This window comes from Lissotriton helveticus, chromosome 9, assembly GCF_964261635.1.
Source record: "Lissotriton helveticus chromosome 9, aLisHel1.1, whole genome shotgun sequence".
NCBI classification, from domain to species: domain Eukaryota; kingdom Metazoa; phylum Chordata; class Amphibia; order Caudata; family Salamandridae; genus Lissotriton; species Lissotriton helveticus.
In genome coordinates this window covers 187,749,189-187,774,781 of record NC_136070.1, presented here as the reverse complement: position 1 = coordinate 187,774,781, position 25,593 = coordinate 187,749,189, and the positions used below count along the sequence as shown (strand labels likewise).

Sequence of the window (25,593 nt, the reverse complement as noted above, 5' to 3'; positions counted from 1 at the left end):
CATCTACCCTTACTTCCTTTTGGCTAGTCCGGTCGAGAGCAACACTGCCCTCCAATTCAGGGTCATGTATGCCAGACAGTACGGTGCTATCTGCTGAGACGGTCTTGGTTTGGTTCGATAACTCATTCACGGCCTCGGGTTGTCTGGCGAGCTCGTGAGCTATCGGTGCATAGGCATGTTTCTCTTTCATCTGATGATATTTCTCTACTGATACGTCCGGCTTCTGTGCATAGGCATGTTTCTCTCTCATCTGATGATCTCTCTCTCCTGACACGTCCGGCTTTCCTTGCGGAGTGACTGGCTGGTCCCTTCCCATCCGGTTACTAAGGTCCACTGTCTCTGTTTTCCTTTTGTAGGTCCTTTGAGTCAGCCTCGCGGACCCCTTCAGGGGTGACGGTGTCTGATCTGTGTCTGGATATACTTGTGACTGACATGACAGGTTGTCCTGTGGAGTGACCGAGTATTCAGAGACCTTAGTGTGTGACATGTTGCTCTTGACGGGAAGGATGTCCTTTGGTTCCATGGTGCGTTCGGATGGTTGACGCCATGTCTGTTGTCGGGACCTTGACTCGGTCGACTCACGGGATTGAACAGACATGTTCTCTGGGTCAGAGAAGTCTTTTGTCGACTTCCAGGATCGGGCAGATGCGCTCTCTGAATCAGCGGAGGTCCGGGCCATACCCCTTTTAAAGGATCGGACGGACGCGCTCTCTGAACCAGAGGAGTTCCTGGCCATAGACGTGCTTTCTGGGTCAGAGAAGTCTTTTGTCAACTTCCAGGATTGGATGGATGTGCGCTCCGCGTCAGAGAGATCCTTCTTCCCATTCCTTCTCAAACATTTCTTTGACACTGTCTCGGGTAATGGATTTTTGAATTCCGTAGTCCGTGAAAAATTGCTCTTTCCCTTTGAATTGTCTTTGAGATGCTTCTCCGTGTGCCTTTGTTGGAGCATCTTCAATGCTGTCTCATTTGGGGGGTTGTTTGATGACCCCGTGCTTGTTCCTTGTGCTTGATCCCAAGCTTTTGCCTCTTTGTCCTTCTCGCCTGAAGTTAACGATTCGCTCACCGTTTCTTCGTTGTCGCGGGAGCCAAAGATGCATGGATCTTTTCTGGTTCGTTGCTGTGGAGGATCAGTCCGTCTTGTGCGACCTGTTTCTCCTTCACGCTTGTTTGATGCTCTAACACCTCTGATCTGGGGGTGATGTGTTCTCCTGCCAGATGTTTCCTTGGACTCGTCTTCACTGCTTGGCGACTGATGTTTCTGCGCCGACTTCCGGTGTTGACCAGTGCGACCCCTTCTTCTAGGGTTTGTCTTTCTCTCCCACTTGTTGTGCAGGATGCCCTCTTGTCCAGGAGTGCGATCTGTCCCACTTGACGCTCTTTCCTCATCAGAGTACTGTGTGTCATACTTTGAATGAGTCCTTGAGGAACTCTTGGGGGGTGAATAACTCCTTGGAATTGTCTTTTGGATGGTTGACTCTGAGTCATCTGACTCTGAGTAATCCTTGGTTGACTTTGAGTAGTCGGACGCTGAGGAGTCTGACTCTGAGTAATCCTTGGTTGACTTTGAGTAGTCGGACGCTGAGGAGTCTGACTCTGAGTAATCCTTGTCACTTTCTTTGTCGCTGTATCTTTCCCGTTGTCTTTTGTTTGCTGGTCTGCCTTCCCTCTCTCTCCTTTCAGTTTTGTTTGTTTTCTGAGTTCTATCTTCCCCGGTATCTTGATGATTTGCTCTCAGGTGCACATCCTTGAATCCGTCTCTTGCTTTTATCTGCATTCCAATTTCGGCCTTCTTGATGATTTCCTTTAACGACCAATGCCCTTGCAGGATCTTGCGCTTGGTGTCAGGGTTTGTGCAACCTTCAACTATCCGAAGTCGAACCGCATCCTCATTTGTAAAAGTGTTGAAGTGGCAGCCTCGTACCAGACTTTGTAACCGAGTGATGAAGTTTGGCAACGGTTCGCCTGGTTCCTGCCGTGCTGTATTGAAAACCATGCGATTATGATCCACATCTGTCTGTGCGTTGAGATGGGCACAGAGCTCCTTTTGGAGTCTTTTATAGATTTCTGTATCCTCTTTGGAAAATGTCCTGATTGGGCATCGGCCCTCAGGACCCACCAGATGGAGGAGTAGTATCAAACATTTTCTCTCTCTTTGCTCACCATTGGCTTTTAAGAAATCTTCCAAAGCTTCGAGCCACCAGTGTCGTTTGAGATCCGAGATCCAATCATCACTCTGCACCGCTGGGGGCGGTACTTCAATGTATGGAGTGGCCCGCTGTGCTACGTCTCTTCCCGCCATGAGAGAGGGAGATTCTGGTCAAGGTCTTTGGTCTGGTCGTTTGCTTGTGCTTCTTTTATTTTACAGACATGTGTTACTTCATTACATTCGCCACTGCGCATTCGCTTGCGTTTTTCAATGTTCGAGTTTCCACCCGTGCTGACATTTGTTTTTTGTCAATGCATGTTTGTTAAGTCACTCTTGTGGTTGCTCGTGCTTATCCTGTTTTGGTTGCCAAGACTTGTTCATTGATGTTCACGCGCCGTTATCCACGCTTATTTATTTGCCTTACCAATGCCTGTTTCTTGGCATTCACCAGTGCTTGTTTATCTGCACATACCAAGGCTTGTTGACGTGCAGGTACCAATGCTTGCTTATTTGCATGCACCAATGTTTGTTTATTTGCAGGTATCAATGCTTGCTTGCTTGTCTTTGCCAATGTTTGTTTGGTCTCTGCCAATGCTTGTTTTATTTGCATATACCAATGTTTGTTTCTTTGCATGTACCAATGCTTGTTTATTTGCATGTATCAATGCTTGCTTGCTTGTCTTTGCCAATGTTTGTTTGGTCTCCGCCAATGCTTGTTTTATTTGCATATACCAATGTTTGTTTATTTGCATGTACCAATGCTTGTTTATTTGCATGTACCAATGCTTGCTTGCTTGGCTTTTGCTAATGTTTGTTTGGTCTCCGCCAATGCTTGTTTCTTTGCTCTCGTCAATCCTTGTTTATCTTTTCTTGCCAATGCTTGTTTGTTTGCTTCAACCAATGCTTGCTTACAGCCTCTTGCCTGACTTCAAAATGGCCGCCTACAGTTCGCACAGGGATGATGTCCCAAGAGTTGCCTGACTCAAAGATGGCCGCCGTGGTTATCTGCAGGCACTACTTTCTCTCTCTGCACTCGACCTGATTCTTCACACAGGACTCACCGGCAGTTGCTTCCAGGGTCAGCATACTCCAGATTTGGCTCCCTCTGGTCACTGCTAAAATCAGGTGAGGTTGGGGTGGGCTCCCGCCTTACTTTGCAGGGTCTTGCGCTCCTTCAGCGGCGCCCTGCCAAAGCTCACGCATCGGGGGTGAGGTTTTCCGACATCGGACCTCACCCGAGCTCAAATTTCAGCGCGCTCAGCAGCGCTTAACAGTAGACCTTCGTGGGGCGATCCACCCCAGGATTCACTCTTCTCTGGCCACTACAGTCATCAGGTTGGGTTGGGGTAGGCTCCCAACTCACTTTCGGAGTTCCCGCTCTCCGGTGCCGGCAGCGTGCCAAAGCTCACGCATCAGGCGGAGCTCGCGTTTTCGGCGCGAAGGCTTCTTCTTTTCTCGAGCGCTTCAGCGCTCGTGGTAGCGGCTCCCTCTGGGCTCTCACAATTACAGGAGGGGCAGGGTCACCTACTATTATCTCTCCTTTGGCTGGCAGTTTCACATACAGCAGCAGACTTTATCTTTTCGACGCTGCAGGGGACAGGGTGTCTTCTTGGGGTTCTGCACGCAGTTGGCTTCCTCATCCCACCCTCGTCGCCAGTTGTAGCATCCTGCTACAATAACCACAGACACTATTAGTTATTAGTACTGGAGCTTTATTCTTATACATCCAGCCTGTTTCCTGTCCCTACTCTAACTGCCCTCATCCTGTTCTAACTCCTCCTCTTCCTCTCAGCCCTCCTAGCTCCGCCAACCCCAGCTACTAGACTGTCAACTATATTACAGTATGGTCCCCGGTGTCTCTGGCTGCATGAGGTTGGCCCGAGAGGGCACCAAAAAGTAAGACAAGGGGTCTGGTCTGTGGAGGAGGGGTGCGGGTGGGGTATAGACAGGGGCCATATAGAGCAAGTAGGACCTGGGGAGCTCTGGCCAGGGGAGGGGGCCAAGCAATAAGTAGAGGGTCCGGCCTCAGTCTAAATAGCGGCAGCCTTCGGGCAGGGGTGGCGTTGGCTATGGGTGCCAGATCCAGTTGAAGGACAGGTAGTGAGGGATCTTAATGACGGCACACTGGATCTGCATTTTCTTTTTTCTGGGACAATGCCACGGGGGACATGCGGACTTGGGAGAGTCTTATTTATCTCACAAACCCTGATGAGTGAGAAGAGATGACAGGGTCTCGGGCAGCCAGCCGGATAGCGACGTGGGACAGCGACAGCACTGCCACACGAAGTTCTGGTGTAGCCTAGGTAGGGCACCACGTGGTTTGGGTCAATGTGGCCTCTCAGTCAGTGTACAATGGCATAAAGTGGCATCAGTCGGGGGTCGAGGTAGGGGAATTTACTGCGGCTCCCTGTCCTCCCTCGGAGAAGAACGTCTGTGTGACAAGAAAAGTGGACAACATCTTTGCTGACAATACCAGGGTGCCATCAGGGACAGAGGGGAGGAACCTCTGTATACAAGAAAGGTGGACAATGGATTTAACGACAAGGCCACGGTGCCATCAGGGATGGATTAGAGGAACATTTGTATAACAAGAAAGGTGGACAACAGGTTTGCTGATAAGGCCATGGTGCCATCAGGGACGAACGAGGTGAACAACTGTGTAACAAAAGGTGGATGACAGTTTTGTTGACAAGACTACGGTGCCATCAGGGATGGATGATTTTGGCGGGGGCAGGACCAGTTATATTATGATGAAATGAGTGTGGAAGATTGGGAAATAGTTGAGAAGCCGCATGGGAATGAGGACTGCTGAAGGGCGAAGGGTACACAGGGGGGATCCCATAAGGCACTTGTTCATAGCTCGTTGCAGGATTGTCACGGCGGAAAGGGGGCACATTTAAAATACAATTTGAAATGACTGCCAGCCCAATAACTGCGTGGACTGACTGGTAAGGGGGTTAAAAAAGAAAGGAATTTTAGTAAAGAGGCATAAACAGCAATAAATGTTCACAAAGCTGATACTGAAATGCATATATTTTCGTACAAGTGCATTGATTTATCTTTTGCAGGTGTTCATATTACAGAACCTGGCAGGCATTCAATCATGACTGCATATTTATTGGTTAAATAAATGTGGAAATATACCAGTTGCAGCTTTATTTTTTTCACAAAACCTATATTAAGTATGGATAAATACAGATAAAGATGACAAAAATTAAATATGGATAAATACAGACGGAAATGTCCAAAAAATAAATAGCATAAAACTGTGAGCCTTAGTTATATACCAGCATGGCTACCCAGGATATATTCTGAGTTCTGTTGTGCTATAAGAATAAGCCTGGTTGGGCATTTCTTTAGCATTTAATCGTGATGCCTCTGTCTTGAAAAATGCTGAAAATATGGATTCCATTTGGATTACTTGGATGAATATTGGATTCTGGGTTCTTGACTTTTGTGACTCATATTGAAAGGCAGTGCAACTTGGCGCTGGTGCGTGACGAGGCACCAGACAGTTATTGATATTGGGCTGATGGTCGTCATGCTGCTTCTGGCACTATGTGCGCGGGGAACAGAGGGGGGTTTGTGATGCCTTCAATTCCATCTCTCACTTTTGTGTTTTTTTCAGGTGTGGTAGCTTGGCTGGAAACAACTGATTTGTCAAATATGGATCATGGGACATTCATTTATTGAATGGGGCTGAATGTCACTAACTACAAAAAGGCCGAAGCTGCAACCTTGGGCTGGATGAACAGGTTTTTTACAGTGAAATTGCATGGAAAAGGTGCTATGCGTTGACATGAACTAGTAATTTGCTTGAATCGGCTATTGAGGAGGCATAGGTGTCCAGGCATTTTGGTGTTGCATTGAAGGACACATAATTTAGGGGTATGTAAAGGCCTTGCCCTGTTGAAAGAGATGAAAAGAGACATCATGGACATTAGGAGGCAGTGTTCCGCAGCAGCATTAGAGAGGGGTGACCAGGCCAGCCGCCATTGACAAGGAGCGGGATAAAACTAACAGGGATATGAGGATATTTTTGCAAGAAAGAGAGGTTGGCAGGGTAGAACATCTGGAGCTGAGGTTTGAGGTCACATATTTTTTTCATAGAGGCTGGAATGCATCTATCACCGTACAGGTTATAGTTGTATTTGATTCAGATAAAAGAGGCCTTAGAAAAGGTCCTGACAGGGAGAGAAGATAGGAAAGGTTCCTAGAAATGGGGTCAGAAAAGGGGAGGAAGGAGAATAGGCCTTTTCTGAGTGGCAGTAGGCATTTCAATTGCTAAAGTTATATATATTAGGATGATGGTTGTGAACATAGGTGAAGCAGGACAATCGTGGGGAGGGTAGTAATACTTAGATGATAATAGATGTACGTCAAAGTGTTCATAGTAATAAAAGTTGACAGTTCAATGCTGGGGAGGAGCTACAGTTGCAAGATAAGGATGTTAAAGGGAGCGATAAATTTAGGAGTGAGGGTGGGGGGAATTAGGTGAAGTAATGTATAGTGGTGTCTAGTTTTGAGAGGCGAAGGTCTAGGGTAAAATGTATGTGATGTGCAATTGTCTTAAATAAAGCAGCCTTTTTCACACAAGAAGCGTGTATGTGGTCTGTGCTCCTCCTTATGGCCCAAAAAATTGTTTTCATAATATTGACTACCACGTCTAATTAAAGTTAGTATATATAGGTAAGTTTAGATTTATTATTGTTTTCTATAGCCATCCAGTCAAGGCAGGCATATATGGAGTTAAGATTAGTAATCATTGCATAAGAATGAATAGAGTATTGTGGTAGTCGATATTCTGGATTCGATATTATCATACGCTAGCATTTTGTCACTTGACATTGTTACTTACATCTTGTTAGACGAGCGTCAAAGACAGACTCTATCCAAAAGGAGAAATAGTATGTGTAAGTATTTGATGAAAATAAAACACTGCTGTTTATGGATTAGGGTATTTCTAGTAAAAAAATAATGGCTTTTGGTATGAACATGACAACCTTTGTTTTGGGGAAATGATCGTATTTAATCAATATGAAAATATTGTATTTGATAGCAAAATGAGTGGCTTTTCAGAAACTGGCTCACTGATCTTTTTGGGGACAAAAAGATCACATTTTTGAAGTATAAGTAAACTTCTTTTTGGAATGATAATTTATGCTGAATTTAGGAGACTTGTTGCTTACATTGATTCCTTGGTGCGGGAGGGCAAGTCCTGCTATGGCATGAATTCTGTGGTTTAATTTCATCATCTCTATTGATAAAACTATTTATGATATTGCCACTTCTATTACCTAAACATGTACAAATAGTTTAACCTGTCCTTTTTATCTTAACCTGTAAGGGTGATGCCACTTCTATATGGACCCATAAGAATGGCCAATGATTGTAAGATTTGTATTTTCCACCCTGTTTTCCTGGAAGGTATTGGGCTCGCTTGATTTTGGTGCTGATTCCCATTTGAGCCAGGTATAGCCGCTCCTCTACTTCCAAAGATAACCAACTACCACTTGACAAGGTTGCAGCTTCTGCCAGGGCCCAACCACTGCCACAAGCTCACATGCATTCTTTCACTCAGATACACACATACACTTGCATATATTCACTGACAAACGCACACATGCATGCACACAGACACACACATATGCGACCACATGCGCGCGCGCACACACACACACAACCACATGCACACAGGCTTAGACAGGCTCTTCATTTTCCTGCCACTCGCTCAACCTAGCATCTTCCATTGGTGGTTTTCAAGCTCTGCTCCCTTCAGGCCTTGCCCTCTGCCTAATGCTCCTCGGCTTTCAGGCCAAACATCAGCACGGCAGGAGCGATAGGTAGAAGCTAGCTCGATTGGCAGTATGTTCCATCCTGGTCACTTTTTTTGTCTGCTAATAACTGAGATTGGTAGGCAGTCTCAGCAAATTAGGAGAGGAGGAAAGGATTTAGTTCAGTCTTTAGGTGCTTACACTATCTGTCCTGCATGTAAATCTGTTAGCTGTCTTTTTTTTTAACGTGCACATTGCATGTGGAAAGAGAGCGTCCGCCCAGCCACTCTGCATTCACACATAGTGCACTTGAAAAGCAGAGATTCCCTAAACTAAGGGCCTGAGCTCAGGCTTTCAGCTTAGTTAATGTGTAAGAAAGTTTCGGACAATACACTTTAATCGGACAGCTGCAACTTAACTGGCAAAAGGATCAAATCCCATGGAGCAGAAAACAAGTACTGTGTGAGAAAATGGTGCTCCCCCCCCAAACAATGGAGAGGAACTATCAACCTTGTTTGTTTCCAATGAGCTATCACTATTGCCTCCATTCATTCTTATGTTACACTTGGAATTATAACTATTTATTCCAGAGGTTGAATGCAGGAGAGCTGAGATTTGAGGGCTAAAAGCATTAGCCGTACAGCTTCAAATTCAGGATATTTATATCACATATGACTCAATTGCAAACAATTTCTTCCCATCAGATCATGTTTCATCAGCACTTCGTTTATAATTCAATGGTTTGCAAGTGAGGAACCGGAAAAGATTTAACGTATATTTTATCTGCCAACATGTGAACATGCAAAGCATCTTCATCTTTAGCGACCCACAATAGAGGAATGATGGAAGAATAAGCACGACCTCAACTTTTCAAAGGGATTTAGAGCCCTTCCCTTGTTATCACCTTGGCGTTTCACAAAGATGTCCACGCTGGTGGTAGCACAATTCTGCCTGTAAGTTCTTACCTTCGAACGTCCTGATTATTTCCCAAGACAGAGAAATGTTGGGAAAATTTGTAAATGATTGAACACAACAGTCAGATGTTGTTCTATGGGCAACGTTCACCCTTGCACTCACAAGTGGCAAACATTCCTTAGTTTCATGGTGTGCTCACAGACTGGTATTGTGAAGGCGAAGCTTGCAAAAATGGACTGTATAGATTACTATGCTTACAACAATCAATTTCACGTAAGTACCCTGAATAGTATCAATACGTTCCCCTTTGTCTGAATGTAATCCACCCGCCCAGTGCTTTACCACAACAAGAAAGCATTTGGGTGAACTGATTGGAAAGGTTGTCTTATGAATCAAGGCCAGATATCATCAGAGAGTCAAACAAGCCACTTGTAAAGCGTGCATACGAGTTGTATCCCTCAAGAGGAATATATGAACACAATTTGCCTAATTGCACACAGACTGAGCTTTCCTATGTTGCTAAGTTAGGAGCAACATTTTTGCTGTCAAATATATAAAGTCCCAGGGGATGCAAATGTACTTGCTCCAGAAAGTGTGAGTCAGCCAGCTCTGATAGTACTTCTTAAATCACCGCATTTCAACACAAGTCGCTCACATTGGAAATAGATTTGAAGGCTGACTTTTACTTGGGGGTATCAATATGATCTCAGCAAATCATAGTTTAGCCCGTGCATCCTCCAACTAGGTAGACCTTTTGGTGAAGTCCTGCCCAAAATGATCAAGTCCCTCACACGTCCAAATTCGCATTCGACCCATTTTGTTCAGAGGTGGAGGAATGACTATGTTTCTGCTGGCGGGTACCCTGCTGTCTTTGCTATTGGAAACCTATGACGCAAAAACGTGGCCTTCTAACATACATGTTATCTGTCCTGGTTGGCTGTAGGAGGACTTGAGCAAGAAAAAATGGTCCTGATACGTTTGCAGGAGCACTTTCACCCAAAAAGTTCACACTTACAAGATGGTGTCTCTATACATGGCAAATAGTCTTCCATCGGGACAGCAGAGGCCAGGACCTCTGCTGCATGACTTACAGAAAGCAGAGGCAGGAGCCTCTCCTGTAAGGTTGGCTAGCAGGCTGCCCTTCAGGGTGAAATGACTTTATTTATGCCTAACCACATTATTTTATATTTGGAAACTAGATACTTGTGTGACAGAATGAAACAAATTTCTCCAAAAATGGCGCAAGGGTCTCCCTATATATTCTATTATGAATCCAGTTTTCTGCGTGTTGGCGTGCAGGGTTAGCTAGCTCACATATATGTGCAGACTTTTACTTAGAAGTATGTTAATATGACAACTGTCATATAATAGTTAACTTGTGCCATGTTTGCATACCGCTGAAATTGGAGCCATAGAAATTCAGTATAGTCCCAATTTCGAATAACAAAACGAATACAAATGTAGTGCTGCATTGCATATGGCTACGCAATAGTGTAAAAAAGTCGACAGTTGTGCAAAACGAAAGAAATGGAGTGAAATGAGATGCAACGTTTTTAACATAAATATATAAGTCAATCAATACAAGTAATTTGTTTAAAAGAATAACACAGATAAATATATGTGAAAATGGATGCCATAAAACCCGAAACCATAAATATAGCCTTTGAATACATTAAATGTGTATTTTCCCACAGGTATAAAAGATATATTAAGGCCACCAGCAGAATGATGGAAATATTCTAACAACTGACTACAAAATACAGGTCATTTTGTTACATTAAAGCCTTGAAATGTAGTACATAAGATAACATAACGTGATAAATAAAGTGAATACAGAAAATTAACTGATAACATTTAAAATTGTACATGGTATACAATTCTGTCTTATGCATTAATAAGTCATCCCTTTAAGTAGAGACGTGTATGTTTTCTCAACACATACCGTATGGTATATTGGCGTAAATCTGGACTCATTTAGTTGTGATTCTGAATTGATGAAGAGTCTTTCAGCAGCTCAATGGATACCACCGATTCTGAGTACAGTGCTACTTGGCATGCCAGGCAGTAGCCATTATATCACCAATGGAGGAGCTGCAAAAAAAAAGCGAAAAAAAAACGAGTGAAAAAAGAACACCATGCACTTTTAGACTACGCTGTCTGTAAGTTATTAAACACCTGTTGCTCTAAGAAGCGATCGAATTTGGTCCTTTTGTGGATGGCATGACATGCAATGCCATATTGCGCAAACGTAATCTACAAGGACTTTCCTGTAGATATAAAGGTAGTCTGCACAGTACGGATCAAAACATGAAGACAATAATGATATTACTTACTTTCAATAATTTACAACAAGCAAGTAATGACGTAACCATACAACCTACTATTGCACTGCTATGTTTGTGGGCGCCAGTCCTCGCTGCTCCTTAACCCCACACGTGCAAGTGGGTAGGTCACAGAGGTAAATATCTGATGTTCCTCTCACCTCAGCTACATCTAATTGTCCTGCCTGCCTCAAGGTACCCACCCGCTCCTCCTCCCTGAACTGTCAGCCCCACCGGTCTGCTGCCTCGTCCACATGTAGAAGATACAGGGACATGATCCCATAAAGATGCTACACGCAGGGTGAGCCTAGTTCCGTGGGGTGTGTCAAACTCGGGATCGTCCATTTCAAGGCGCCTTTGTAGTTTACCTTCTCTGTTGTCAGCCCACCCAAATGTTCTACAGGCCCCCAAGTAAGTCTGTAGGAAATGATAGATGCGCTACGGCCCAAACGCACATTAAAAATGATATTGGAAGTCACCTTGGGGTTCCCTGACCTCATTAAGACACTAGCTTTGCCACTTTAGGCCTGATTATGAGTTTGGCGGTCCGTGGACCCCCAAACTTACAGTGGCATGGCAGAGGCGGTCCGACTGCCATATTACAACTTTGGTGGTTGGACCACCATTGGACCACCGCAACCGCCAGGGAACCACGTTTCCTGACGGTGCTGCGGCAGTTACAGGGTCAAAATATGCTGGTGGTGCAGCTGCGTCATCGCCATGAATATTCCAAGTTTCCTGACCACTAGCGGTGTCATGGAGGTTCCTACAGAGCCCCCCTTGCCCCAGGTATTTTGGTGCATCCAGGGGGGCACATGTTGTGTACCCCCAGTTCCTGCACGGCATGGTCTGCACCAGTCCATGCAGTGCAGGAACTGCTTTTGACACTCCCAATGCTGTGCCTTTTTTATATGCCCCGCCATGGGACCACCAATGAACCGCCCTCCTGAGACAAAGAAGTCATAATCTGGCAGGCGGTTCTCACACAGCTTTGGCGGTCTTGGAGCAGGGCGGTGGCGTGGCGTGGCGGCCCGCTCCAAGACCACCAAAGTTGTAATTAGGCCCTTCATGTTTGCAAATGGTCACAGAACTCAGTGACTTGAAAACGACTTGTAGTAAACAGTCAAGGGTACATTGTGGATAAAACGAGGAGAGCATTTATTTTATTTTCATGAGTTTTATATAGCGCTGGCTAGACCCGTAAGTATCAGAGCGCTTTACATGTGCATCAGATCATAGTTACAGGTTACATCATAACAAAGGTTACATAGTTCTTAGAGCATGGCCACATAGTTACTGGTAAGGTCGAGATAAACAATAAGCACAAGTACGTAAGGGGAGAAGCAGGTAAGGTGAGAGATTCAGGGGAGGGGGGTTGGAGCAGGGGAAGTAGATAGATAATGAAGGCGGGAAAGAGGAGGTTAGGGTGAGAGACACAGCATGGGAGGAGGAGGGGAAAGGTGACGGGGACACAAACCGGTATACAAGTCAAGGCAAACGTCCAAAGTCCAGTAAGCTGTGATCCCAGGGGAAGTCGTATAACTTCCCTATCTCTGTTGCGAGAGGCTCCCTTTGCGCAGTGGACTCTCTCAGAGAGGTCTCTGAGACTCCAAGGCCTACATACTGGATCCTTCCCCAGCATGACACTTCACGCTTCGGTTACAGAAAGCATCTCATGCTTGTTCTGATTTGACTCATCTTTCCTCTCTTTACTACTCTTATGATCTGGTCTTCATGTTCTTAAACAACTTATCTTCTCACTCTCTCCCACTATACCAGACTCCAATGCTCCTACTCAATTAACCTATCTCCCCTAGATTTCTCGATCCTTCCTCCTCCTCTTAGCTCACTTTTTCTGACTTTTCAATATTGTTCACTTCTACAGTTGACCAATGTTGAGCTTCCATTGCTGCATCTCCTCCTCCTAATGTGCCTCCTCTTCAGCTTTCCTTCTGTTTACTTCTACCATTCCTCATCACCCAGAGTTTCTTTCCTGTATTTTTTGTGCCATTTGTGCTTCTGCTCCTGGTGATCATCTTCTCTCTATCCTCTCTACTCTCATCCCTGTATTTATCCATTCTTTCTTTCTTTCTTCACTGCTCCCTTTAGCCTTTCTCTCTTGACTAGCGCAGGACTTTTAAATATGCTGCAGTTCTCCATAGTAATGTAAAGCTCACAGGTTGTTATTCTTCTACTGCTAACATTTGTTCTAAGTTTACTTCGAGTAAACTATATGTTTGAATCTATTAGGATCAGGCTGTATGGAATGAGTAAGCCAGCTGTGCGGCCTTATGCCACAATGACGGTCTTTCAGGTATGAAGGAAGAAAATAGTGGGTATGGGCTGGGAAAGTGATTTTAGAAGATCAGCAGCTTTATGTGAAGGAATATTAATAGTGGTTTATAGACAGATGTTAAAGAAAAGAACTTAGTGGGAATACCAAAAATTGAGGGGCATACTGGCACTCCAAAGTATAAAGCCAAATGAGCAGATAAAGGAGAATGTTGGCGTCAAAAGTCAGTTAGGGACCTGCAATTATGGCATGCCTTCAAGCCATACCCAGAAATAATGGGAGAAATGTCTGTTCACTCACTATTAGGCTACTACGTCATTTAAAATCAGGCATGGTCCTATCAATAAACACACGGAATGGCACACACACCCTTAGCATCTGACTCACCAAGGGAACAATGGGAAGCAGTCAGGGATGCAGAAGTGGAAATTATAAGTGACACATGTGCTCAAGTAAGAGATCATGCAATGTTCCACCTCATCCATTTCATATATTAGCATAAAGGAATGTGACAGGAGAGAGTTTACCTTTGTACCTTTTATTTGTAAATGGGAATTATTTCCTTCAAATCATGATTTTAACACTCCCTAATTAGAAGAAGCTCATTAGACTGAATAACAAGAACAGGACTTTGAAAGCAAATAAACATTTTATATTGTCTTTACGTCTGAAAGTAGAGAACAGCGGAATGAGAGAATAATTAAAAATTATTTAATTAAGCAAGCAATATTTCACGGGAAGGTACAAATCTTTCACAAAATGACAACAATTGATGCTTAGTGTTATCTTTTATTTTGTTATGATGACAGATGTAACATTACAGACATTGATAGAATGTTACATTTTTTTAGTGCAAAAGTACATTCAGTCAAGTACAATTTCAAGACAGGGGTTTCAAAATGAAATGGGTCAGGCAGTCACTGTGTGAAAATGGGCCGGATGAGAAACAGAAAATTCTCAGAGATGTGGAGTGCCCGCGAGATATTATCTATAATGCTTGGGGTGAATTCATATGCTTGCTTACTGGCTGGAGCCAGCAGAGATTTATATGACAAGTGGAAGAGGGCTGGGTGTAAAATCTAAGTTGCACTCTTCCCAGGCGACCTTGAACAACTGTCTATATCCTATAAAGTGATTGTGGAGAAATATTCCACATTGAATTATATCTTCCCCCAGTGGGTGCATGGCATTTGAAAGAGTGGTAAACAACAATAGAGCATATTGACTAAAATGTAGGAAAAATATTGGGTTCGTGGACTGGCCATTTCCATATAGAATGGGCTGATTGATGGTTGAAGTGATGATTATGACAAATATAATGTATCAGCCATGAATGTGTTAAGAGTCAGAAAATAAAAAGACAGTGGGTGGTCTAATGTATTATTATTCCGGAAAATGTTTGTGGGTTTAGGAGTTGTGGGATTGTGCCTTTTCTGTGCTACTTTAATCCCGACCTAACATACTAGACTTCCTTTCTTATGTAATTTATGTGCTTCCCACGGCAAAGGAAAGTATGATCTGTGAAGCAAGAAAATAAGATTTATTTTAGAAGTGAGCAGCCCACACCAGAATATGTTTTCTCAGAGCTGAAGGAAGAAAGGCCTGGATGCTGGTGGAGCCCATAGTTGCTTCCTTTTTATTATGAAGTACTTCATGATCATTAACTATCACAAAGATACCATTTGTGAGATCATCGCTCTGTGTGAAAGATTTGTGTGGTATTGTTTACATACCCTATTTGGTACTTCCCTTCTTTCTTTCCTCTCTTTTCATTTCACCTTCTTGGTATGTTCGTATGGAATGTTTATGTTCGCCGGGCAGCTGTGTAGAGTGAGAGGAATTGCATTGGCGGTGGAAATGCTTTGTACTTTGGCTGGAGATTCTCCTTTCCATAAAAGAAGAAAGTAGCCTTTGTACTTCGGGCTTTGGATTGCCTTTCTTTGGATGCAACTTCACATTGGCGACAAGGATGGGATCCGAACTCACGCATGCAAACGTTCCAGTGTTACTTCTTCACTAGCTTTAGTTTGCCTTACAATATGATCCATTGTGTTCAAGGGAGCATTTAAAGTGGATGATGGAAGAATCTGGAATTTCAACCGGATTATAGTGTTGTCGAAAAAGTAATGCCTTGACATCTGATTTTCATTGTGTATACATTATCTCTTCTGTCAAATTTCCTAATTTATTTTCGGTTATGGAGGGGAAATGTGGTATTATTTACATTCCCTATATGGTATTTCCCTTCTTTCTCTCCCCTCTTTTCATCCCACCTTCTTGGTATCTTCTTATGGAATGTTTATGTTCAAGGTGCGAGTTCGTAGAGAGAGGACTCAGATGGATCATATTGGATGTTTAATTGCGTTGTACTGTGGCTGTAGTTTCTCCTTGTAATAAAAGAAGATAGCTTTTGAACTTTGGTCTTTGGATTGTCTCTCTTTTGATACAACTTCACAATTCAGTATGAAAGTAAAAATAAATTCCATACTATCCCAATCTCTTACACCTTTGGTGTGGATCAGTCTACAACCTTGACCCAAATAATGACTTAGAGTTACATGTTTTTCTTGATCACTCCTGCACCTACAGACTTTAACTGGCCTTTCTAAGCCCGGAGAAAGTATTTTGGACTGATTGAGTTTTTGTGTGATTTGGAATCTTCAGAACAGACCAAACCTGTACCATGTTCAGATATAAGGATCACTGGGAAGTTGTCCAGAGCAACAATATTTGTTTAAGCCCTGCAGGAGAGGGCTATCCCCTCCATAAGAATGCAAGTCAATTTCGGAAGAGGATGTAGCCTAACAACTAGGGAGGTTGATCTCTAATCTGGGGAACCAGGTTCGAGTCTTGGCAATGACACCCAACATCCTTAGATTCTGGGCAAATCACGTAATCTCCCCGTGCCTACAATAAAAAATGAATGTGTCATTGTGTAACACAACTGGTGCTCATGTAAAGCGCTCTGATACCCTGATACCTTAGTGTCAAGTTTGCGCTATATAAAAAAATAAAATAATGTAATTGTATTATCCATATTTTAACCTTGTTCTTATCCATACCCTCACCTTATTCTGCAGTTTGGTTACACGCACTCAGTGGAGGTGGGCAGTTTTGGACTGTTTTTAAAAATCCTCACTTCTATCATAGATATAAAGGCAATCCATTATTTCTCTAGAGTTAAGGTTCTCACTATAGAAATATTATTATTTTTATTACTCAAAATCCTGGGTGCACAGATGGAAAAGCTGTGTTCTCTTGTCCTTTTTGTCCTTCCCTGTCTCCAGGCTGATGATGTCCTGGCTGTGAGCAAGCCAGGAACCATTGAAGAGCCTGAGCTTTTCATCCAGATAAGCAGGGTACAGGTTGTGATGACTTTTCAGATGATGCAGCTGGCCTTGAAGATAGTGAGGTTCCTTTAGGTTGAGCTGAGATGTGATGTTTCTTCAGACCCTTGACCAAGTGTATAATCATTTTGTATGCTTTAAATACTGTATTTACTAAACCTAGTTCAAAATCTTGTAGCCCTGACTGCAGGACGTTTAAACATACAAACATGATTTCCACAGATTCGCTTGATTTGAGGTTATTAGCAGCAAGACCAAATTTAAAAGACATTCCCTCCCGTAGATCATCAAAGAAAATTTTGAATCTCATATGCTTTCCTAGTAATTGAAGTCATTTGGTGTTAGGTGACCTAGTAGATGTGGAGAAAGTGGAATCTAAAACCTGCTGAGAGAGACTTTTCAGTAACCTCTCGAATATATAATAAATGGGGCAGATCTTATTGATACACAAACATGAATAAGGTTAGACTGATACACCTTTGTACAATTTAGAATATATTAACAGTTTCAGTAAAGTATGAGCAGTCTAAAAGTTATAAATTGCTTCAGTTTTTTCAAGTGTCAGGATGTCACATGGGATACATGCTAAAGATCTGGGTCTTTTGCCATGCATTGCACCACAGAGAAGTTTCTGTTTTTTCTTTACCCTTGCAAAGCTGCTGGTTACATTTAGCCACTCCTCCTGCCCTTCCACATAGTACTTTGTAGCTCAATCACCGGACAATGTACTAACAAAAGATCTGCAAATTTGGTCATGCAGATAGGCTGTGCCTTGTATGGTAAATTATGTATCCCTTTAGGCGCAGCTCAAGTATAGCTTAGCAACCCTTTCAGAGACGTTTTAAGACATGGGCAAAGTGGGCCCTGGTCCAGGGCCCCAGCCTTTCAAGGGGCCCCCAATAGAGCCAGCTTTGTTCTGCAGACTCTCTTGCCCTGATGACCTTGAATAATTCTTACAAAAAGCATTTTCCCTCAATATATTTTGCATCCTTAAAAAAGTTTCTTTTAGATCCAAACAGGATCTCACATATGAGAATTGGGATGGTGTCACTTGAATTATTTGCAGTATTTTTAAAAACATATCACTATACTGGAATATTAGATGTAAATACATTTAGAATTTGGACCAGTGTGCCTGTGCACTGTCAGTTACATGGCCAAAGAGGTCATGAAAGAGCTGAAACTGGATCAGAAATTCAAAGCTGATCCAAACAGGAGCCCCCAAAATACATTTGGCCCAGGGCCCCCAAATTCCTTAATATGTCACTGAACTCTTTCCCTGGTTCATAACCAAAAAAGAATTACCTATGCTATATAGCACTTTCTGTCTGCATACGTAAGACAGCCAAAGAAATCTCATAAAGAACCGGTAGAGTACATCCCCATTAATCTGTATGCATCATACTGGCTTGCAACATGCAACTACTTTGCAGGGCTTGAAAGCTTATTGTCATTAGTGCCATCCTTAAGTCTTCTCTTATGTGTTGGTAAAAGCACATTAACACCTGTTGATCTTGACTGATGGTCCTTCCAAGGGGACGGATATAATTTACACCTACATTTTTAATTTGGATTGAGCCTGCCAGGCAGCACAAACTGTCTGGTTGCAAAAGACCCATTGCCAGCTTACTAAGATCTTAAAAATGGTTCTAAGGCTTGCCCATTGCATACCTTTGTTAGGTTTCATTATCACTTTCATTTCCTTGCTTACTATTCAATTGCTTGTTTTGTCCATCTTGTGTTTCTGCCTCTCCCGAAGCATAGCTTCTTCACCTGTGCCCTTCTACTGCTCATTTTTAAGGAAATACTTTTTTTAGGTTTTGACTGGCCATGCGCTTTGCGCATGTGCCAAAAAAACCTCTTGAGTTGTGTGTGTGGGTCGGGATACGCCCCCTCCTCCGATTGGCTAGCTCCATAAATGGAGGCTAGCCATTGGACGAGGGGCCTGTCCGTCAATGCCGGACCAGATTCGGGGGCGTTCCCGAGATTCTTTGGCTTTTGCCGACGTCACGTGACGTCAGCCAAAAGCCGGGAACGCCCCCGAATCTGTCCCGGCATTGAGCCGGCACCCGCCTTCCGATGCAGCATTTTCATTGTTACTATAAGCTTGTTTATTTTATACGTTTTAGCGTTGTGGACATTAAAAAGGACTGAAATGATGTACATATATGTGAATATCCGTTTTAGAGTTAGGTCCTTTGCTGGATGTGTTTTATTTCATGGGAGTAAAGTATACCGAATTCACGCTGGTTTCTCTTTATTTTAATGAGGCGAAAACAGACTAATTTGTGCGGTGATAAATTTCCCAGCGGCGAGCATGCTACTTTTTTTATTTAATGACAGCCTCATTAGATGACGTTATTTATTTAGAGCTTCCCATGTGTTACCTATTATAGGGCACCGACCCCCACTGTGAAACCACTAACTTTCCACTTTCCGACCAGAAAAGTGCACCCGGGATCACAGCATCGCCTAATTGTGCACTTCCCGCGGCAGCGAAAGGCCACGAGGCAGCAATATTGTGCTACTGAACACTGCCTGACCCGCTGGGCATTGACAAACATTGCATGCGTATTAACACGAGGAATAAAAAGGTCTGCTTACTACAGAACAAAGGGAATATTTCAAGTAGATAAACTTCCAAATAAGGTAGGAATCGTAAGCTGATAGTTAAAAAAAATGTTTATGCTGTCGCACTTTGAAACTTCCTGCTCACCTTTTAATAAAATTTCGTAACGAACATCAGGCAAACAAAGGAACCGAGAGTGGATTTTAAGGCGTGCAGATTCAGAGTCAGAGTGCAGATTCAGAGTCAGAGTGCAGATTCAGAGTCAGAGTGCAGATTCAGAGTGCGAGTGCAGAGTGCGAGTGCAGAGTGCAGAGTGCGAGTGCAGAGTGCAGACTGATAGTGCAGACTGATAGTGCAGACTGATAGTGCAGACTGATAGTGCAGACTGAGAGTGCAGATTGAGAGTGCAGATTGAGAGTGCAGAGTGCAGATTGAGAGTGCAGAGTGCAGATTGAGAGTGCAGAGTGCAGATTGAGAGTGCAGAGTGCAGATTGAGAGTGCAGAGTGCAGATTGAGAGTGCAGAGTGCAGATTGAGAGTGCAGATTGAGAGTGCAGAGTGCAGATTCAGAGTGCAGATTCAGAGTGCAGATTCAGAGTGCAGATTCAGAGTGTAGAGTGCAGATTCAGAGTGCAGATTCAGAGTGCAGATTGAGAGTGCAGAGTGCAGATTGAGAGTGCAGAGTGCAGATTCAGAGTGCAGATTCAGAGTGCAGATTCAGAGTGCAGATTCAGAGTGCAGATTCAGAGTGTAGAGTGCAGATTCAGAGTGCAGATTCAGAGTGCAGAGTGCAGATGCAGAGTGCAGATGCAGAGTGCATCTGCAGAGTGCAGATGCAGAGTGCAGATGCAGATTGAGAGTGCAGATTGAGAGTGCAGAGTGCAGATTGAGAGTGCAGATTGAGAGTGCAGATTGAGAGTGCAGATTGAGAGTGTAGAGTGCAGATTCAGAGTGCAGATTCAGAGTGTAGAGTGCAGATTCAGAGTGCAGATTCAGAGTGTAGAGTGCAGATTCAGAGTGCAGATTCAGAGTGCAGATTCAGAGTGTAGAGTGCAGATTCAGAGTGCAGATTCAGAGTGCAGATTCAGAGTGCAGATTCAGAGTGCAGATTCAGAGTGCAGAGTGCAGAGTGCAGATTCAGAGTGCAGATTCAGAGTGCAGAGTGCAGATTCAGAGTGCAGATTCAGAGTGCAGATTCAGAGTGCAGATTCAGAGTGCAGAGTGGAGATTCAGAGTGGAGATTCAGAGTGGAGATTCAGAGTGGAGATTCAGAGTGCAGATTCAGAGTGCAGATTCAGAGTGCAGAGTGGAGATTCAGAGTGGAGATTCAGAGTGGAGATTCAGAGTGCAGATTCAGAGTGCAGAGTGGAGATTCAGAGTGCAGATTCAGAGTGCAGATTCAGAGTGCAGATTCAGAGTGCAGATTCAGAGTGCAGATTCAGAGTGCAGATTCAGAGTGCAGATTCAGAGTGCAGATGCAGAGTGCAGATTCAGAGTGCAGATTCAGAGTGCAGATTCAGAGTGCAGAGTGGAGATTCAGAGTGGAGATTCAGAGTGGAGATTCAGAGTGGAGATTCAGAGTGCAGATTCAGAGTGCAGATTCAGAGTGCAGAGTGGAGATTCAGAGTGGAGATTCAGAGTGCAGATTCAGAGTGCAGATTCAGAGTGCAGATTCAGAGTGCAGATTCAGAGTGCAGATGCAGAGTGCAGATTCAGAATTCAGAGTGCAGATTCAGAGTGCAGAGTGCAGATTCAGAGTGTAGAGTGCAGATTCAGAGTGTAGAGTGCAGATGCAGAGTGCAGATGCAGAGTGCAGATGCAGAGTGCAGAGGCAGAGTGCAGATTCAGAGTGCAGAGTGGAGATTCAGAGTGCAGATTCAGAGTGCAGATTCAGAGTGCAGAGTGGAGATTCAGAGTGCAGATTCAGAGTGCAGAGTGGAGATTCAGAGTTCAGAGTGCAGAGTGCAGATTCAGAGTGCAGATTCAAGATTCAGAGTGCAGATTCAGAGTGCAGAGTGCAGATTCAGAGTGCAAAGTGCAGATTCAGAGTGCAGAGTGCAGATTCAGAGTGCAGATTCAAGATTCAGAGTGCAGATTCAAGATTCAGAGTGCAGATTCAGAGTGCAGAGTGCAGATTCAGAGTGCAGAGTGCAGATTCAGAGTGCAGAGTGCAGATTCAGAGTGCAGATTCAGAGTGCAGAGTGGAGATTCAGAGTGGAGATTCAGAGTGGAGATTCAGAGTGCAGATTCAGAGTGCAGAGTGGAGATTCAGAGTGCAGATTCAGAGTGCAGATTCAGAGTGCAGATTCAGAGTGCAGATTCAGAGTGCAGATTCAGAGTGCAGATTCAGAGTGCAGATTCAGAGTGCAGATGCAGAGTGCAGATTCAGAGTGCAGATTCAGAGTGCAGATTCAGAGTGCAGATTCAGAGTGGAGATTCAGAGTGGAGATTCAGAGTGGAGATTCAGAGTGCAGATTCAGAGTGCAGATTCAGAGTGCAGAGTGGAGATTCAGAGTGGAGATTCAGAGTGCAGATTCAGAGTGCAGATTCAGAGTGCAGATTCAGAGTGCAGATTCAGAGTGCAGATGCAGAGTGCAGATTCAGAGTGCAGATTCAGAATTCAGAGTGCAGATTCAGAGTGCAGAGTGCAGATTCAGAGTGTAGAGTGCAGATTCAGAGTGTAGAGTGCAGATGCAGAGTGCAGAGTGCAGATGCAGAGTGCAGATGCAGAGTGCAGAGGCAGAGTGCAGATTCAGAGTGCAGAGTGGAGATTCAGAGTGCAGATTCAGAGTGCAGAGTGGAGATTCAGAGTGCAGATTCAGAGTGCAGAGTGGAGATTCAGAGTTCAGAGTGCAGAGTGCAGATTCAGAGTGCAGATTCAAGATTCAGAGTGCAGATTCAGAGTGCAGAGTGCAGATTCAGAGTGCAAAGTGCAGATTCAGAGTGCAGAGTGCAGATTCAGAGTGCAGATTCAAGATTCAGAGTGCAGATTCAAGATTCAGAGTGCAGATTCAGAGTGCAGAGTGCAGATTCAGAGTGCAGAGTGCAGATTCAGAGTGCAGAGTGCAGATTCAGAGTGCAGAGTGCAGATTCAGAGTGCAGATTCAGAGTGCAGATTCAGCCCTGTGTGTGGTGAGGAGGGCCCCTCAGTGTTTCACTTGCTTCTACGGAGGTTTAGGGACCTTGTAGCTTCACTGCTGATTGGGCTCTGAGACGACCATCCTGCCTAGTTACCTGTTGTGAATGGGTATAAACAATAAACGTCCGATTATGGTGCCGGTTGGACCTATCCCCCCCTCAAGAACACAAAGAACCTACTGACATTTTCTACCTGAAATAGACCATCTAATTTGGAAAGACCACCCTGTGTCCTTCCTGATTTTATTTTCACCCAGTCACTAATCTCAAACTTATACTCCTTTCTCTCCATGCTCACATTTGTCCCCTTGCCTCCTACACCATTTCAACCTTTCAGCCATGCATGGACCAATTTAGTACCAGGTAAGCATCACACATCTATTGAAATGGGGGTCGTAGTGTGTAGGGCTTGCAGTGTGTGGGGGGGTCGCAGTGTGTGGGGGGGCTCTGTGTGGGTGTGTGTGGAGGGCTCCGTGTGGGTGTGTGTGTGGGGGGGCTTTGTGTGGCTGTGTGTGTGGGGGGCTCTGTGTGGGTGTGTGTGTGGGGGGTTCTGTGTGTGTGTGTGGGGGGGCTCTGTGTGTGTGTGGGGGGCTCTCTGTGGGTGTTTGTGTGTGTCATTTGCGAGAGATAAAGCTAGTTGCATTGTAAATGACAACGCCATTTATTTATGTTTTTAAAAAACACATAAATAAAAATAATGTCAAGAGCAATGCCAATAGCTCTAACTTTAACAAAGGCAAAACCATTGCATTGTAAATGCTTGTTTTGCTTAAGCACTTAATGAGAGTGCATGTGTTGTGAAGTTTACAGCTGTCTGCTTCAAATGCTTCCCTCTCCCTGTTGTTCTGTTCTGATCTGTCTTGTCTGTCTGCTTTTCTCCTACGCTGCGCTCTTGTTTTTTTTTTTGGCATTAGCACTCCACAAGTGCATATACTTACAGTTATCTCCCTTCTCTGCTTCTCTCCCTGTTCCATTCCATGTTGCTCTCTCTCATGCAAGTGCTTGTCTCTTCCCCCCATGCTGCTCTCTCGTACATGTGCTTCTTTACCCCCACCCTGCACTCTGTGATACTCTCTCTGGCCCGTGTGCCTCTGTGGTGTTCTCAGTGGCGGCTCCTCCGCCAGCGTCACCTCACTGCTTTTAAGCAGTGCCAAGTAGAAACATAAAATGATAATAACTGATAGTTACTATCATTTTATGCTTCGTGTCCTGCTGCTTTGCGGGTGGGAGCCCTGGGCTGCTCTGCTCTCAGGGCAGGGGAGGAATGGTTTGCCCACTCCTAAATGCGCAATGACTATTTGGTTGACCCTCTCGGGTTGCCAAAGCCAGTCATGCACACTTTCCCTGTTCTCCATGCAGGCTGCATTACAGCCTTCATGGAGAACATGCCCACACCTCCAGCCCCTGGGGCTTAGCGCCGTGTCACGGTGCTCAGAACAATCACAACGCTGCATTGCAGTGTTGTGATTGGCTTTGGAGAGAGAGCTTGCTGCCTTCTTCCTGTTCCTAGAGTAGGAGGCAGGAGAGCAGGAGCAGAGACACGGGACCTGGCCCAGACGATCCCCCCTGAGCCAACCTGCGACCCCACACGCCCGCCCGACATCCGCGAGCCATGCTGGCCGCCACTGGGTGTTCTTTCCCTTCTGCACTTCTCCCCCACAACTCTCCACATGTTGTTTTTTTTCCTTTCCTCCCTCTACCAAGTACTCTGTTACCACAAACACCAGCAGTCCTTTTTTTTTTTTAAATTGGTGCTTTCATGTTCAAAAATCTTTCTTTTTTATTTGCTAACCCAATTGGTGTCCTCAGTCTTGGATCAGTACCTAAAACATTAAAATAAATTGTGCCTTTGCCATTCGCTGGCATGCGCATACTTTGTAAAGCATGTGTGCAGCAGTGGAATGATGACACTGCCATCTCGCCTTTTTGTTTTTCATTTTGACAATGCTGCCAGGCGTCCTGATGCTATACAGGACCGACAAAAGCAACTGGCAAAGCCAAAAGGTCCCAAGCTTGCGACCTATTGGATTTAACAGTGATTGTATTTATGAATCTTTAATTTAAGAACATCCTCTGCTGCTTGAGTTCCAGTGATACCAGCAGATTTCGTGTCACATTATTTTGACATCAAAGGCATGATAGGTGTTTTTGCCTGATCTCTTTTTCCCGATGCACTCTGCCCAGACCTGCTGCAAAACCCAGAGTAGATAAATGCTGATGGTATCTGTGGCACTCCCCATTAAAGGCCACCACATCAGATCGCTTTTTTTGCATTTGCATAGAATAAAGGCCTGGAACTTAGCGAAAGGTACCCAAATTGGTAGCGACATATTTTATTTTAATGTTTTCATGAAACACTCATAAGACCGAATAATGCGACCAAGGTTTGTGCTCATTGTAGTTTTCTGTAGGTTTTATCTTGGAGTTCCTTGGAACTGAACGACAGTAGTTGAAATGTGAGAGGGCCGCTACTATGATGAGGGTGGTTTGGCCTTCAATTTGCAGTAATGGAGTCATCCACGGAGGAAATGGAAGTGGCAACCAATATTTGTATTAATGGGGTTAACCTGAGTGGTAACAATAATATAGGAAAGGCAACCCCTTTTTAAACAGGTCTGGGAGAAGGGGAACATTTTTTAAAGTATATATTGAGGCTCCCCATTTAGAGGAACATTGGACATGAAGGCGATTAGACGTCCGTCAGAGAGGTAAAGGTAGACATCCCTCTCCAGCTATCAAGAATCACTTTGTGACAAAGAAGACTAATAAGGAGGTAGCTTCAACTGAAATACTATACCAGTACAACGGATACACTGAAAGAAAACGCTGGTACTATTGGGAGTAAACATTTGGGAAACCAGGCACACTTCATTTGCCTTATCAAAGCTGCTTTCTGCTTTATTGATGATGATATGAGAAGAACCCATTGAGAAATAGAACTACGAGAAGAAAAGGTTTTGAAATACAAAGCGACAGTCGCCACATAGAAGATATATCAATCTTGCCGGTACAGATCTGAATGAAGTATGAAGTATGATTTATTCACGCGCTACTATGCCCACTGGGCGTCAAGGCGCCTAACTCAAAA

General features: G+C 44.2%; 1 protein-coding gene and 1 long non-coding RNA gene across 2 annotated transcripts in view; both read right to left on the bottom strand.

Moving 5' to 3' along the window:
• The window catches only part of FRMD6 (FERM domain containing 6), a 263,580-nt gene extending 252,712 nt beyond the window's left edge, over nucleotides 1–10,868 (bottom strand). The window contains exon 1 of the mRNA XM_078659739.1: nucleotides 10,781–10,868. The gene's annotated coding sequence lies outside the window, so the exon portion shown is untranslated. The remainder of the gene's footprint in view (nucleotides 1–10,780) is intronic.
• Nucleotides 10,861–25,593, bottom strand: part of LOC144781092 (uncharacterized) — an 875,268-nt gene continuing 860,535 nt past the window's right edge. Inside the window, exon 4 of the long non-coding RNA XR_013600872.1 lies at nucleotides 10,861–10,929. This is a non-coding gene — a long non-coding RNA (uncharacterized LOC144781092). The remainder of the gene's footprint in view (nucleotides 10,930–25,593) is intronic.